General features: G+C 51.9%; 1 pseudogene; it reads left to right on the top strand.

The window, feature by feature from the left end:
• Window positions 1-7,825: 7,825 nt before the first annotated feature.
• Window positions 7,826-9,043, top strand: LOC110125433 (cytochrome b-like; annotated as a pseudogene).
• Window positions 9,044-13,190: the final 4,147 nt, after the last annotated feature.

Raw genomic sequence — 13,190 nt, 5'->3', positions numbered from 1 at the left:
CAGAAGTGTAAGATAATAAGTCTGCTATTTTAAGCCACTAAGTTTATAGTGATTTGTTACAACAGCAACAGAAAACTAATATAGCATCATACAGATAAAGTACCGTGATACAAGTCATGACAGGTGTGTGCAAGGCACCCGCACCCAGCACAAGCTAGGCGGGGAAAGAAGTGGGGGCGCTTACACACAAACGCAGTCCCTCACACAGACAACAGGCAGCGGCTGCATGTTCATACATGTACTCTTGCACGAGTACACACCCTAATGACACAGGCACTTATACATGCATATGCTGTCTGACATGGGCCCACCCATTGCCTCTGTCAACATCTGAATTTCCTGGTGGCAGCTGAGTTTAGCAGGTGAGGCTGGGGGTTCCTTCCATGACCCCACTGCTTGAGCCTCACCAGACAGAGGTGGCCAGAAGTCATGTCTCTGCCCAAGGGCTTGGTATGCGAGGTACCAGCGTCAGTCCTGATAAGGGGCACAATCCCCCATACCTCCAAACGTAGGATGGAACCGACTCTGAGGAGACCTATCACCCCAAACCACAGTGTGTCCACCTTTTAGGCATTCCTCTAGCATCCATTTGTTCCACAAACATTCATGTATGTTTGCTGTTCTGATTACTCTAGACTCCAAGTAAAATAATCCATTCCCCAGACCTGCAAGATTTGATGTCTAGTGTGATCAGAGTTGTGATGGGGTGGGGACAGGTAGAGGCCCAGGGACAGATGGGAGGGGAGCCCAGCCCAGCCCTGGGGATCCGAGAAGACTTCCCTGAATAAGTGACATTTATGCTGAGTTCCATGCAAAGGTGCATGGAGGAGGGCAGGGAAGGCAGTTAAGCCAGGCTGAGATGTATATTTAGAAAGATCTCCCTGGTGAAGAGTGCATGAGGGACAGTAAGAAGGGAGGGCAGCTGGAGGCCACCGTGGTTGTTCAGACTTGAGAAGGCAGCGCAGCTGCATAGATGCGGAAGACTCGGAGACAGGCCTGAGGGGGCATTTGTAGAACTTGGGGCCTGACTGGTGGACAGAGGGGATGGAGGGACAGTCTGGTCAAGCGGATGCCTGGGACACCTTAAAAGGTCCCCAGTCTCACAGTCAAGTGCTGAGAGCTGGGAAAGGATGGTCAGGCGGGCAGCAGGGGCCTTGGCCTAGCCTCCCCAGATACTCCTGGTGGGGGCGGGTGATGTGCAGAGAAGGCACGGGCAACACTTCCAAGCTCTGGGAGAGGCTGTGTCCCACAGCATCAGGCAGGAGACCCTCTGTCCAAGTCACAGACCCACCATACAAGCTGGTGGAAAGAAAGAAAGGCAGTGGTCCCTCTCCATTTTGCAGTTTAGAAAGGTTACCTGACCTGCCCAAGGTCACACGGTGGCACCCGAAGGGCCAGGTTTGCAACCAGGCTTGTGTGACTGTGTCCGGGGCCAATCCTCCCTGGACATCGTACTTAGCTGGGCCGGGACCTGTGACCGCTGCCTCCCACTGGGCCTGGTCAGGCCACTTAAGAGGCCACTCAAGGCCGGGAACATGGCCTCACCCTCCTGGGGCTGCGCCAGGGCGTAGAGTCCCATCTGTGGTGAGGATGGGTTGGGGTCCTCCACGGGGAGGAGAAGTGAGCCCTCAGTTGACACAGGGCCCTCCGACCTGCTCCACACAGGCCGCTCGGCCCCCAGCAAGACCATCTGAGAAGCAAGCCTCCCGTGTGAGAGCAAGGGTTCCCGCCTCCCTCCAAGAGGAGCACAGCCCAAGCCCTCGCCCGCCTGCCTGACCCCCTCGGTCACACAACTCAGCAATGCAGGGCCTTCCAGGAAACGCGGGCCTGGCCAGAAGAAACAGCTCCAGGGCTTAGCATCAGGATGCTCCTGCGATCCTGCTGAGACCTGGTCCTGCCTGAGCCTCTGTCTCCTCGTCTGAAATGTGAGGTTGGGCTCCTTCACCCTGCAGCTCCAGCAGCTGTGATCCTGCGGCTGCTCTCCTGCCCCTGGCCCCATCCCAGCCTAAGGCCCGGACGGCAGAGCCCTGGTGCCTGCACAGCGCCCCCGCCTCTGGCCTCAGCACATCCACCTCCTCACTCCCCGCGGCCCCCCGAGGTTCGGCGTGGGCCCCCGCCAGAGGAATGTGAGCCATTCCCGGCATCTCCTCCCCTGTGGCCAGCTCGGAGAGAGGCTGGGGCCTCTGGGCCACTCTGACAGGAAATTAGCTGGGCCTGGCCTTCCCCACTACCAGCTGCTCTGCTGACCCTGACCCTGTGTTTTCCGAAACCTGATACTGCAAATTTCACAGCCTCTTCTCCTGGCGGAGCTCTGGGTCTAACGGCCTCCAGCCTACACTCGGGTCTGCCTTCCTGCTCAGGGACAGGGCCGCCTGGACTCCAGCCCCTGCTGTGACCCTAAGCCGGCCCCACCCTCCCCAGGAGAGGCCTCTCCCCTCTCTGCGTGGGGCGGGCGGGGGGTGGGGGGGGCGGTTGGTCTCTGACTCTCCTCCAGAGCAGCCGGTCCCCTGTCCCTGCAAACTCGGCAGGGACACAGGTGGGAAACCTGGCGATGGGGAAGGGCTCTCTGGAAAGAGGAAGGGTCCTCACCCTCCCCCCCAGTGGCACAGAGGTAAAGAATCCGCCTGCAATGCAGGAGACCTGGGTTCAATCCCTAGGTTGGGAAGATCCCCTGGAGAAGGGAATAGCAACCCACTCCAGTTTTCTTGCCTGGATAATTTCATGGACAGAGGAACCTGGCTGGCTACAGTCCATGGGGTCGCAGAGAGTCAGACATGACTGAGTGACTCACACACACACCTCACCCTCTTACCAGGAGCTTTGGTTCTGCTCTTTTGTAGAAGGATTCTGAAAGGAAACCAATAAAATGCACCTAAACCATCAAAAAAAAAAAAAAAAAAAAAAGGCAGAACCCATTCACGGAGTGGCTGTAACAGGGAAAACAGGCTGAAGGCTAGTAAGAGAGGATGTGGAGAGCCACTCTGGAGGCTGCTGTGGTCCAGGGAAGGTTGAGGGTGGCCAAAAAAGACAACTTCCTACTTCAGAAGCAGCAACTCCATCTTCAGTCACCCTGGCCAAAAAGTCTAGATTCATCCTTCAAAGAACTTTCTTCTCTATTACACCTACAGCCATCCATCAGCAAATCTTGATAACTCTGCCTTCAAAATACATCAGTTGGACAACCTGCCACCACCTTTGCCACTGCTGCGCTGGTTGAGCTCCCCCTGGATTTCTGCAGGAGCCTCCTAACTGGCCTCCCTGCCTCCACCTTGGGCCCCTTTAGTCTGTTCTCAACACAGAAGCCAGAGCCGCCTTTGAAAATACAGAAGAGCATTGCTTTTCTGTTGAACATCCTTCAAGGCCTTCTCCTCTTGAAGTAAAAGCTTAAGTCCTAACAACAGCTTGCAAAACCCATGTTGATCTGTTCCTCTGACCCCATCTCCTACCTCTGTTCCCCTTGTTCACTCTGCATCAGCCACACAGGCCTCAATGATGCTGCTCAAACATGCAGAGAAGTCCTGCCTCCAGGCCACCACACACGCCATTCCCTCTTCCTAGAAACACTTGCCCCAGAGATCTTCTGGGCTCGCCCTCACTCTGCTCACATCTCCGCTCAAATACTCCCTGATCAGAGACTTCCTGAGCCCCCTCGGCCCCTCTGCAGGCACCCCCAACCCCCTCATGGCCGTCCCACAGCATTAACCACCTCGACGTAACTGCTTAGCATCTGTCTCTCCCTTCAGAAAGCACATTTCCAGAGCTGCAGTAACTTTTTGTTCCCAGTCTATTTTTCAGCACATAGAAACTTTGCTGAGTACAAACAGGCACATGACCAGTCACTTGATAAAAAAACACTCGTGGGGACTTCCCTCACAGCCCAGTGGTTAAGACTTAGCCTTCCAATGCAGGGGGTGCAGGTTTGATCCCTGGTAAGAGCCCACATGCCTCAAGGCCCAAAAACCAAAACATAAAACAGAAGCAATATTGTACCATATTCAGTAAAGACTTTAAAAGTAATTCACATAAAAAAAAAAGGCAAACATCTTGTGGAAGGAAGGAAGGCACAAGGACGGCTGAGAGGACAACTGCTGGGCCATGAGGTAGAAAACCACGCCAGGCAGGAGGACAGAGCGGGGGGCCACAGAGCAGGCGCATCCAGACTTGAGAGCTGCCCAGGCCGGGGGAGGAGCCACCTTCCTGAGGCCCAGCCCTCAGCCAAGTGTGTCCAGATGGCCTTGCACTCATCCTCACCCCCTTCCTGATGACATGTGGCGCGGGGTGGGGGGTGGGTTGGGGTTGTCCTTTACAACCAATATAGCCTTGACTTCCAACCCCCCACCCATCCACGTCTCCCCGTGATCATCCCAACCTCTAAGCCTTTGTCTACAAATCAAAGAGTCCCCAGGCCCCTCCATTCCTATAAGCATCCATCAGCCTAGCATCCATGAATTCACTCGTCAGCACATAACCAATGCCTTCGTCCTACGTCAGCCTTTCAAAACACACATGGCAAAGCAGGACCAGGTTATGAAAGGGTCTTGAGAACCAGGCTAAGGCAATCCACCTTTATTGCTAAATAGCAGGGAGCTATGGAAGGCTTTTGAGCAGAGGAGTTACAGAATCAGATCTGTATTTCAGACAAAGAAAGCTGGCGGCTGTGAACAAGATGGACTTAAGGGGGTGGTCAAGGCAGAAAGATCAGTTGGGGTAATACTGCAATATCCTAGATGATGAAATAGGGCAGAGGCAGAGCTGCTAGGGAAGGAAGAGTCAAGCTGCAGATGGGAACCACCCTGCAAGCAGGCCTGCCCAGATGGGGGGCCATCTAAGAGGCCTTTGGCTTGGCACCCACCAATGGACCTAGGCACTGTGCTTCCCCATCCTCAAGTGGGGCTATGCCTTCTGCACATCTGGCCCAAGACATCCTGGATAGGTGGTTCCCAGGGGCCTGCCTCAGAAGTTGTCCTTTCTGGGCCCACCACACAGTCCTTAGCCCTACAGCTCAAGCCGCTGACACTTCAAGTACGCAGTCACCCATCAGCTCTGGTCTCACACTTCAGTCCCAGCTGTGGAAAGCTTGGGCCTCTTCTCTGTTAATTTTCTCCAACCCCTCAGAGGCTGGGCCTCAGGCCCAGTGAAGTCACAGTCTGGGAGGCAGCCCTGGCTCCCAGCCCGCCCACGGAGGCTATATTTGGAGCAGGACAACTCCCAGCAGACACACACGGGACCCACCCTGCAGCGCAGCCCCAACCGATGGTACCAAGTTTCCAAGCAGTGTGGGTGTTGCTCACGTTTTCACTTGTTTGTTCATTCATTCATTCATTTGTCCACTCGTTTATCCATTCCACAAATCTTTGTTGACCACCCCCGCCCCTAGCGGGTTGTAGCAGGATAGAGGGTGGGCACGTACACGTGCATGCAGATATGTGGGTGCCCGGGTCTAAACGGGGAAGGCCGCACACACTCTGGGCACCCTCCCTCAGGGTCCAGTGGCCCTGCTGACTCAGACTCAGACGCACATGGTGTCTGCGGGCACCTGTGTGCGCGTGCATGCAGGCACGTGCTCTCTGAGGAGGCACCTGTGACTCAATCGCATGGCGTCTGTGCGTACCTGCGTGGATGTGTCTATGTGTGCAGGCGGGGCAGAGGCTCTGGCCCCCAGGGGGTGGGGGAAATGGTTGTGACTGACTCAGCCGCGTATGGTGACTGGGGTGCCCGTAGGCCAACTGTGACTTTATGCCCTTGCTTACTTGCCAAGTCAAATCACTAGAGTTAGGTGCAAATATTCTACAGGGAGGAAGAAGAGCAGGAGACACTTAGCTGTCTGGGTACAGCCTCATCTGCCCCAGAGGTGCCCTACCTGCCCCTCCACCGCAGGTGCCCCCCATCTCAAACCCTCTGGCCTGGCCTCCAGGAGGCTTGGCGGCCACGCCCCACATGGACTCTGCCAGCACCCTCATCCACCAGGCTGAGAGAGGCAGGACTGCCAGCCTAATCCATCTTCCCACCACACAAAAACTCTTCTGTTTCCACCATGATGGCATCTTTCTCCAACACCCGAGCCCAGGCAGAGCTCAGCAAGAGAAACTGGGAACCTCTTCTGACCTCTGGGACTGCAGCCCCACAGCCTGGGCCACTGTCCTGCCCCTGCCCTCATCTCCTCATCTGCGTCCCTTGCCCTCTCTGCCTGGCTGTCTCTCCTTATCTGTCCCGGGGTCTATCTCTGTCTCTTTTCCAGGCAGGCTGTCTGCAGCGGAGGCTCCCCAACAACAGAGGTGCTGACAGCGAGGGGGTGTGCAGAGGACACTCCGGGTCCTTTCTTGAGCCTTATCAGAAAAGTGAAGTGACTGCTCAGGGCTCAGGCTGGAATTTCGCCCTGGATGACCTTACTCGGCTTGCTGGGGCCTCCCTGGGGACAGCTGGGGTCCGGCCAGGCAGGAAACAGGCCCCTGCTTGTTGGCTGCTCCTCCTCCCTCCTCACCCACTCTCACCAGGGCCAGACTGCCGGCAGACTCCAGCCAAGCGTGTCCACAGAGGGCAGAGGGCTGCCCCTTCCCGAGATGCCTACAGCAGCAGGGCCCAGGGCTGTGTGCCCCAGGGAGGGGGAGGGGATGGGGGAGCAGGCATGACTAACGTGCCTCTAGGCACCAACAGGGCCCTCCTTAGGCCCCCCAGGAGGAAATCCCCAGGGGCTGAGCCAGAAGAGGGGTGCTCTCACTCCTGCCCCACGAGGCCCCCAGCCGGCCAGCACTTGCCCGCACATGCACGTGCCAGGAATGACTGGGAGCGGCCCTGGAGCCTGGGCACCTGGGTTTTGTGTCCTCTTGGGCAACTGCCTAACTCTGAGCCTCACCTCCCTCATCGGTAAACAAGGAGAGCAGCGCTGAGGTCCCGGAGTGTTGAAGATAAAATGAGCTTGCAGGGGGGCTTGCTCCCTTGGGCCGCGAGATTGGGGGCTTCCTCCACGCCGGGCCCTCGCCCCGCCCGCGGGAGCCGGGGAGCTGCGCGCCTGGTCCGGCCGGGACGCTCCACGGCGCACGCCTGCCCCCTGGCGGTCATGCGGGTCTTCGCGGCCGGCACTAGGGCATTTCCCCGGCCCGCGGGCTCTGGGTGTGGGATTTTGCGGGGCAGGTTAGAGCGCAGGCTTTTGATCTCTTTGTATCCCTGCTTTTCCATATTGGGGGTATTTCTTTGTGATAATTACAAACATTCAGTTCAGTTCAGTTCAGTCGCTCAGTCGTGTCCACCTCTTTGCGACCCATTACTACTTAAAAAAAAAAAAAATCACATGGAGCCTGTCCCGAGGGAATTCTGGAAGTTGGGGGTTTTCTAGCGTCTCCACTCACGTGAAGTTTCCCAGGGTTGGTTGGCAGAGAGAAGACTAGGGCTGGGCTTTGGGAGGGTTCAGGGCTGAAGTGCCGGAGGGAGCCATACCCCACTGCTGTTGAGGGGGAACCAGGAAGAACAGCCAGTGTGGTGATGGGGCTGCAGCCCTGGGTGAGTCCCCAGAAGGACATGGAGAACAGCTGTGGCCCCCACAGAGAAAAGCTGTGGTGACCGGCAAGGAAGCCACACAAGCCCTGAAGGAAGAGCAGAGCCTGGGGGCCCTTGAGATCCACCCCGCAGCCTGCTGGGGCCATCCGAGTGGCTGGCGTGATGGGACGTGGGAGCCAGGCAGGGAGGCCCCTTCACTGGAGGCCCTCACTCCTTCACTCCGAAGTGACACTCGCCTGTGGACCGAGCTACCTCAGGCACCTGCGGGATTTTCCCAGAGCTCGCCACCCTGTCAACAAAATCCCCACTCGGGGGACTAGCTCCGGCCAAGATGGAAAGCCCCTCACCACGAGACTTTCTAACCAGATGCAGAGAGACAAATGCCAGTCAGAGCATGTCTGTGAAGTTGAGAACCCCTCAGGCCGTGCATTGCCTCACCAATGAGAGAGGTAGCGTTGTGTGCGTCCAGGCGTGACACCCTCAGGACACATTCCCTCTGAGAACGCAGACTCCCAGTCCAGCTCACCCAAGGTGACTCTGCAAGGAACCATGAGTAGGACCCAGGTATGTATCACTCTGAAATTCAGGTCCTTCCCAACTCAGTACTTTTTTTTTTTTTACATTGAAAAATACTGCCCTTTCATCAAAATTGTTAACATTGTACTTATTGATCTACCAACCTCATCAAATATCATGAAGAAATTTTCCTTCCCTTTTATTTTGTAAATGTATTTTCAATTTCAAATATTTTCAATTTATTTTCAATTTATTTTCATTGCTTTACAACGTTGTTAGTATCTGGTGTACAACAACATGAATCAGCCATAAGTATACATTTATTCCCCTCCCTCTTGAGCCTCCAGTATTTAATTTTACAAATCTTAACAGGGTTATTCCTAGCAATACATTGTATTTACTATCTACCAAACTACGGATGAATCATTTGATATTTATATGCAAATGAACCTTTCCTGGTCTTTCTTTGCTTATTTATCCATGTAAGGAGGGGCCTGTATTATGGATCTTACACCTTCCTAGAAATATGAAATGTCAGAATTATCCTACTATTTAAGGTAATAGCCACAGCATTTATAGGTTGTATCTTACCATGAGGTTACAAATCCTTTTGAGGGGCAACAGTCATTACAAATCTCCTTTTCAGCAATTCCTTACATTGGCATTAACCAAGCCAAATGAATCTTGGGAGTATTCTCAGTTGATAAAAGCCACTCACCCTATTCATCACCTTCCACTTTATCCTCCCATTCATTATTGAAGCTTTAACAGTTCTTCACCCATTACTGCTACATAAAACAGGCTCTAGTAGTCTAACAGGGATCTCATCCTATATGGACAAAATGCCACTTCAGCTACACTAGACAATTAAAAATACCTTGGGTCTCTTAATCTTAGCTTCTAATCTTCAGTACTTGCCTCTTTACTAGTGTTAAATTATCACAGGGATAAAAGTTGGTTAATTTTCAAATTTCTAATTCTCCTAGCAAACTCCTCTTGCCCAGTATTTATTTGGTGCCCTTTAACTACCTGAGCGGGGGGAAATGAGCTCATTCGAGCTGCCATGATTTACCTATGGACTATAGCAGTACACCAAACTGTACTGTAGCAGGGATTATCAAGATGTTCTGGGGGTGTATTGTATACCTTCCAGTTTTCTTCATTTCTGAATTGAATTTTCTTTTCTTGATGTTGATCTCCTTCATATCACCTCAAGGTTTCAACTTGTGAAGGAACAAGTATGAAGGGGATAACAGTCTTGAAAGGAGACATTGTACATAATCAGAAGGAAGAGCAAAGGACCTGCCCATTTAGATCCTTTGCTATAAGCGGCCAGGTTTGTTTCTCAGGGAAATGTGATCCACCCGGCATGTTGGCTCCTAAAGAACTACTGTGCGGCTCAGCAAGCGTTGAGCTTTATGTAGCCTTGTTGGGAATATGGGAAAGGAAGAAAGCCACAGAGTCGTCCCTTCAGTCTTGGGAAGATCTGGATGGTTCTACGCAGGCGGAAATGACTTGAATTTTCTGTGCAAACACACCTCTACCAGTCAGTCCATCTTCAGCTGACTGAATGTTGTCTAGTAACCCTTCTCCAAAGCACAGGTGTGGTGTTATGGTTTCACCACAAATTTTCTACTCATTTCATTTTTGGAATCTGCTTGTAGACTCCAGGTCCATTTAGTATATAACCTTTATTTTCTTGTTTCTTTAAAAATGATTTTTTCATATTTAAAGCCCTGTATTAGTCAATGATTCATGTTCAGTATTTTTTGAACCATTTGCCATTACGAAAAGATAAATACTTGTTTGTGCTTTAAATAAAACTCAAAAATAAATAAATAAAACTCATGTAGGAAAGTCTTGGGGAAAAAAACAACAGTAACACGAATAGAAAGACAAATCATTGATCACCATTTAGTATCATTGGACAAAAGGGATCTACTGTCTACTGTCTTAGAATTATAGTCCTTATACCAGTAACTAGCATTATTAAAAATAACCTCCTAAAATGAAGAGTGTTTGTAGTATATTTGTTATTTTGTCCTTCTAAACCAGGGAAAGAGAAAAACATATCTCCCTATGATGAAAAAGCTCCAGCTCTACCGTCAGCACCCAAAACTGAAATTCTACTTAAACAAGTCCCTGAACAACTTGTTTATGAGACATTAACACTATCTTTAAGTAATTTTAGTATTAAAAAGCATCTTAAAAACTAACATTCCCATGTACATTGTGCATTATGTGGACTTCTACATATATAAGTACACATGCTTTTCCATATATAACATATGTATAATCATGAATTATCTACCGCATGTTCATGAGCATGTACATCAGCTTATTAATATTACAGAACATTTAAACAGTTCAATTCCCATTAGATTCCAGTCCCTACTGGAACAGGGCATATATTTGTGTGTGTGTGTTTTGAAACTTTTTATGTTGGAGTATAGTCAGTTAACAACATTGTGATAATTTCAGGTGGATAGCAAAGGGACTCAGTCATACATATAAATGTATCCATTCTTCCCCAGACTCCCCTCCCATCCAGGCTGCCACGTAACTTTGAGCAGAGTTCCCTGTGCTACACAGTAGGTCCAGCTCGGTACTTAGGAAAGCCAAGCATCGTCCAGTTAGAACCTCAGGCTTCGAGGGCAGCCACTGTAGAAAGAAGCCGTTCAGCTGTCCTTTTATCTTACAGCTAATAGTGCTATGTGAACAGGGCCTTGGGATTCGGGGATGGAATCATCTACTTCCACACCTTTTCTGGGTTCCCTGCATGCTCCCTGAGGAGAAATATTTCAGGTGCATATGCCCTCCGTGGGGGAACAGACAGCCGAGTTTGGCAGCACTGAGCAGTTGCTAGGAGGAGGTGGTGGGCCTGGGCTTCGGTGGGCGGACAGGTGAGCATGGAGCCAGCAGCAGTCCCGACACCCCTGAAACCAGACTGTGGGCAAATTCCAAACGTGACTAGCTCCCAGCTTACTGCCTTCATAGAGCTTCTGTGTTTTCAACCGGTGTTCTGACTATAGGCTTTTATTCTATTAAGAATATATTTTAGTGATACACTGACTTGGGTTGTAGATCAAGATTTTATTTCGGTGACATTTCAAAGATTGTTTTTTTTAATCAGCCTTCTGGTAAAACTCTTCATTACTGAATAAGAAAAGCAGATTTTTAACGTTTAAAAAAAAAGAGAAAAACATAGATGGAACCAGCTAGGATAAAGATGGTGATGAGTCTGACCTCCAGCAGACCCCGAGTCTCATTATATGTTTAATTTACTACATTAGCATATTAAATAACACACCTACCAGTGGCCAAAACCAGACACCAAGGACCAAAAAGGGATGGTAAGGGGATGGCACCCCCACTCCCCCAAAAATGCCCTGCCCCTTCCCCATAGTCTAAAGCCTAGGCCTCCCCAGAGTCACACTCCTCCTCCTTTTTGTTACTCTTTATAATTTACTCCCTCTTGCCAGGTGGGCAAGAAGTTGATTTGTGAACTTACTTCCTGCTTCTCCATTTTTTGGCCACTGAGTAAAGCTTATGCTGTGTCAATTTCAACTTTGGCTTCATTACTGGCTGCTTGAATCCCGACAGAAAAAGAACACTACCCTGCCAAAGTCGAGAGCCTCAGCCAGGCTAGGCTCAAATAGGGTCCATAGAACTTAATTCAACCAAAACAAGACAAGTAGGAGCAACAAACTCACGATATAATCAAACCCCATCACCCTGGGGTGGGGGCAACCCACAAGCTGGAGAATAATTATATTGCAAAGATTCTCCCACAGGAGCAAGAGTTCTGAGCCCCAAGTCAGGCCCCACAGCCCCAGGGGTCCAGCACCAGGAACACGAGCCCCCCCAAAAATTTGGCTTTTGAAGAACCAGCGGGGCTTAACTGCAGGAGCCTCTGGGGACCAGGGAAACAGACTCCACTCTCAGAGGGCTCACAAAATCCCACACGAACCTGGGCAAAAGCAATAATGTGATAGGCGCCTGGGCCAGACCTACCTGCTGGTCTTGGAGCGTCTCCTGGAAAGGTGGGGGCACGGCTGCAGCTCCCCTTGAGGACAGACACTGACAGCAGCCCTTCTTAGGAGCCATGTGGACGCTAGCGCCGGCTGAGGCTGATGCTACGGGGCCCCATTTTGAAAATCTCCCTCCAGCTTATTAGCCTAACAACCTGCAGGTGCTAAGACGCCTCAAGCCAAGCAACTAACTGGGCGGAGACATGGCCCAGCAAATAGGCCGCCTCAAGACTAAAGAGCCCACAGCTGCCTCCAGACTCAGCCCTGCCCACCAGCGGGGCAGACAGAAGCAGCAGAGAGCTGCAAAGCCCCAACTGGGCCCTGGCTGGCCCTGTCCACTAGCAGACCACCACAACCTTCAGGACACCCCAGGCCCCTTACCCAGGTGAGTCAGGAACTGCTTCCACCCCCCGCACGTGATCTAAAACGAACTCCAGGATCCCCGGGCCCTCCAGCCAGACTGCAGGGTACCAGCTCTGCCTGCCAGTAGTCCTGCACTAAACCTTAAGCCCTGGCTTCACCTACCAGTGGGTGGGCAGCAGCCCCAGAGTCTTTGGGACCCTGACTCCATCCTTCAGTGAGTCAGCACTAGCCTGGGCCTCCTAGGAAAGAAGGAACAAGACAAAGGCCCAGAAGAACAACTAAGTGAGGTGGAGATAGGCAGAGTTAAGCGATCGCTAGGACAACATCAGGGAGCACCAATACTCATGGCGGTCCCAGAAGGAGAAATGGCCTGAGAAAATATTTGAAGAGATAATAGCTGAAAACTTCCCGAACCTGGGAAAGGAGTCACCCAAGTCCAGGAAGTGCAGAGGCCCACACAGGATGAACTCAAAGAGGAACACCTAAGACACCCTGTAATCAAGAGACCCATCATGGGCTGCTGCTCCAAGCGGAGTGTTGACTGCGGGCAAGAGGCTGGGGGACCTGGGACAGGAAACGAGAGATTTAGATGGGGAAGAAGGGCAGGATGCGGGGCTCAGGGCTGCCTGGAGTGGGGGTTGCTAGACAAAGCTTCCGTCTCCCACTCATCACGTCCTGCTGGCCCTCATCCGGGCCTTGAGGACAGCTGTTGAGGAGGTGGACATAAACAGGGAGGAAGGCCTTCATTCCTGTGGGTGAACAACCCTGAGAATCTACATTGCATCT

Source organism: Odocoileus virginianus, chromosome 10, assembly GCF_023699985.2.
Source record: "Odocoileus virginianus isolate 20LAN1187 ecotype Illinois chromosome 10, Ovbor_1.2, whole genome shotgun sequence".
NCBI classification, from domain to species: Eukaryota; Metazoa; Chordata; class Mammalia; order Artiodactyla; family Cervidae; genus Odocoileus; species Odocoileus virginianus.
This window is presented reverse-complemented; position numbering and strand designations above follow the sequence as displayed.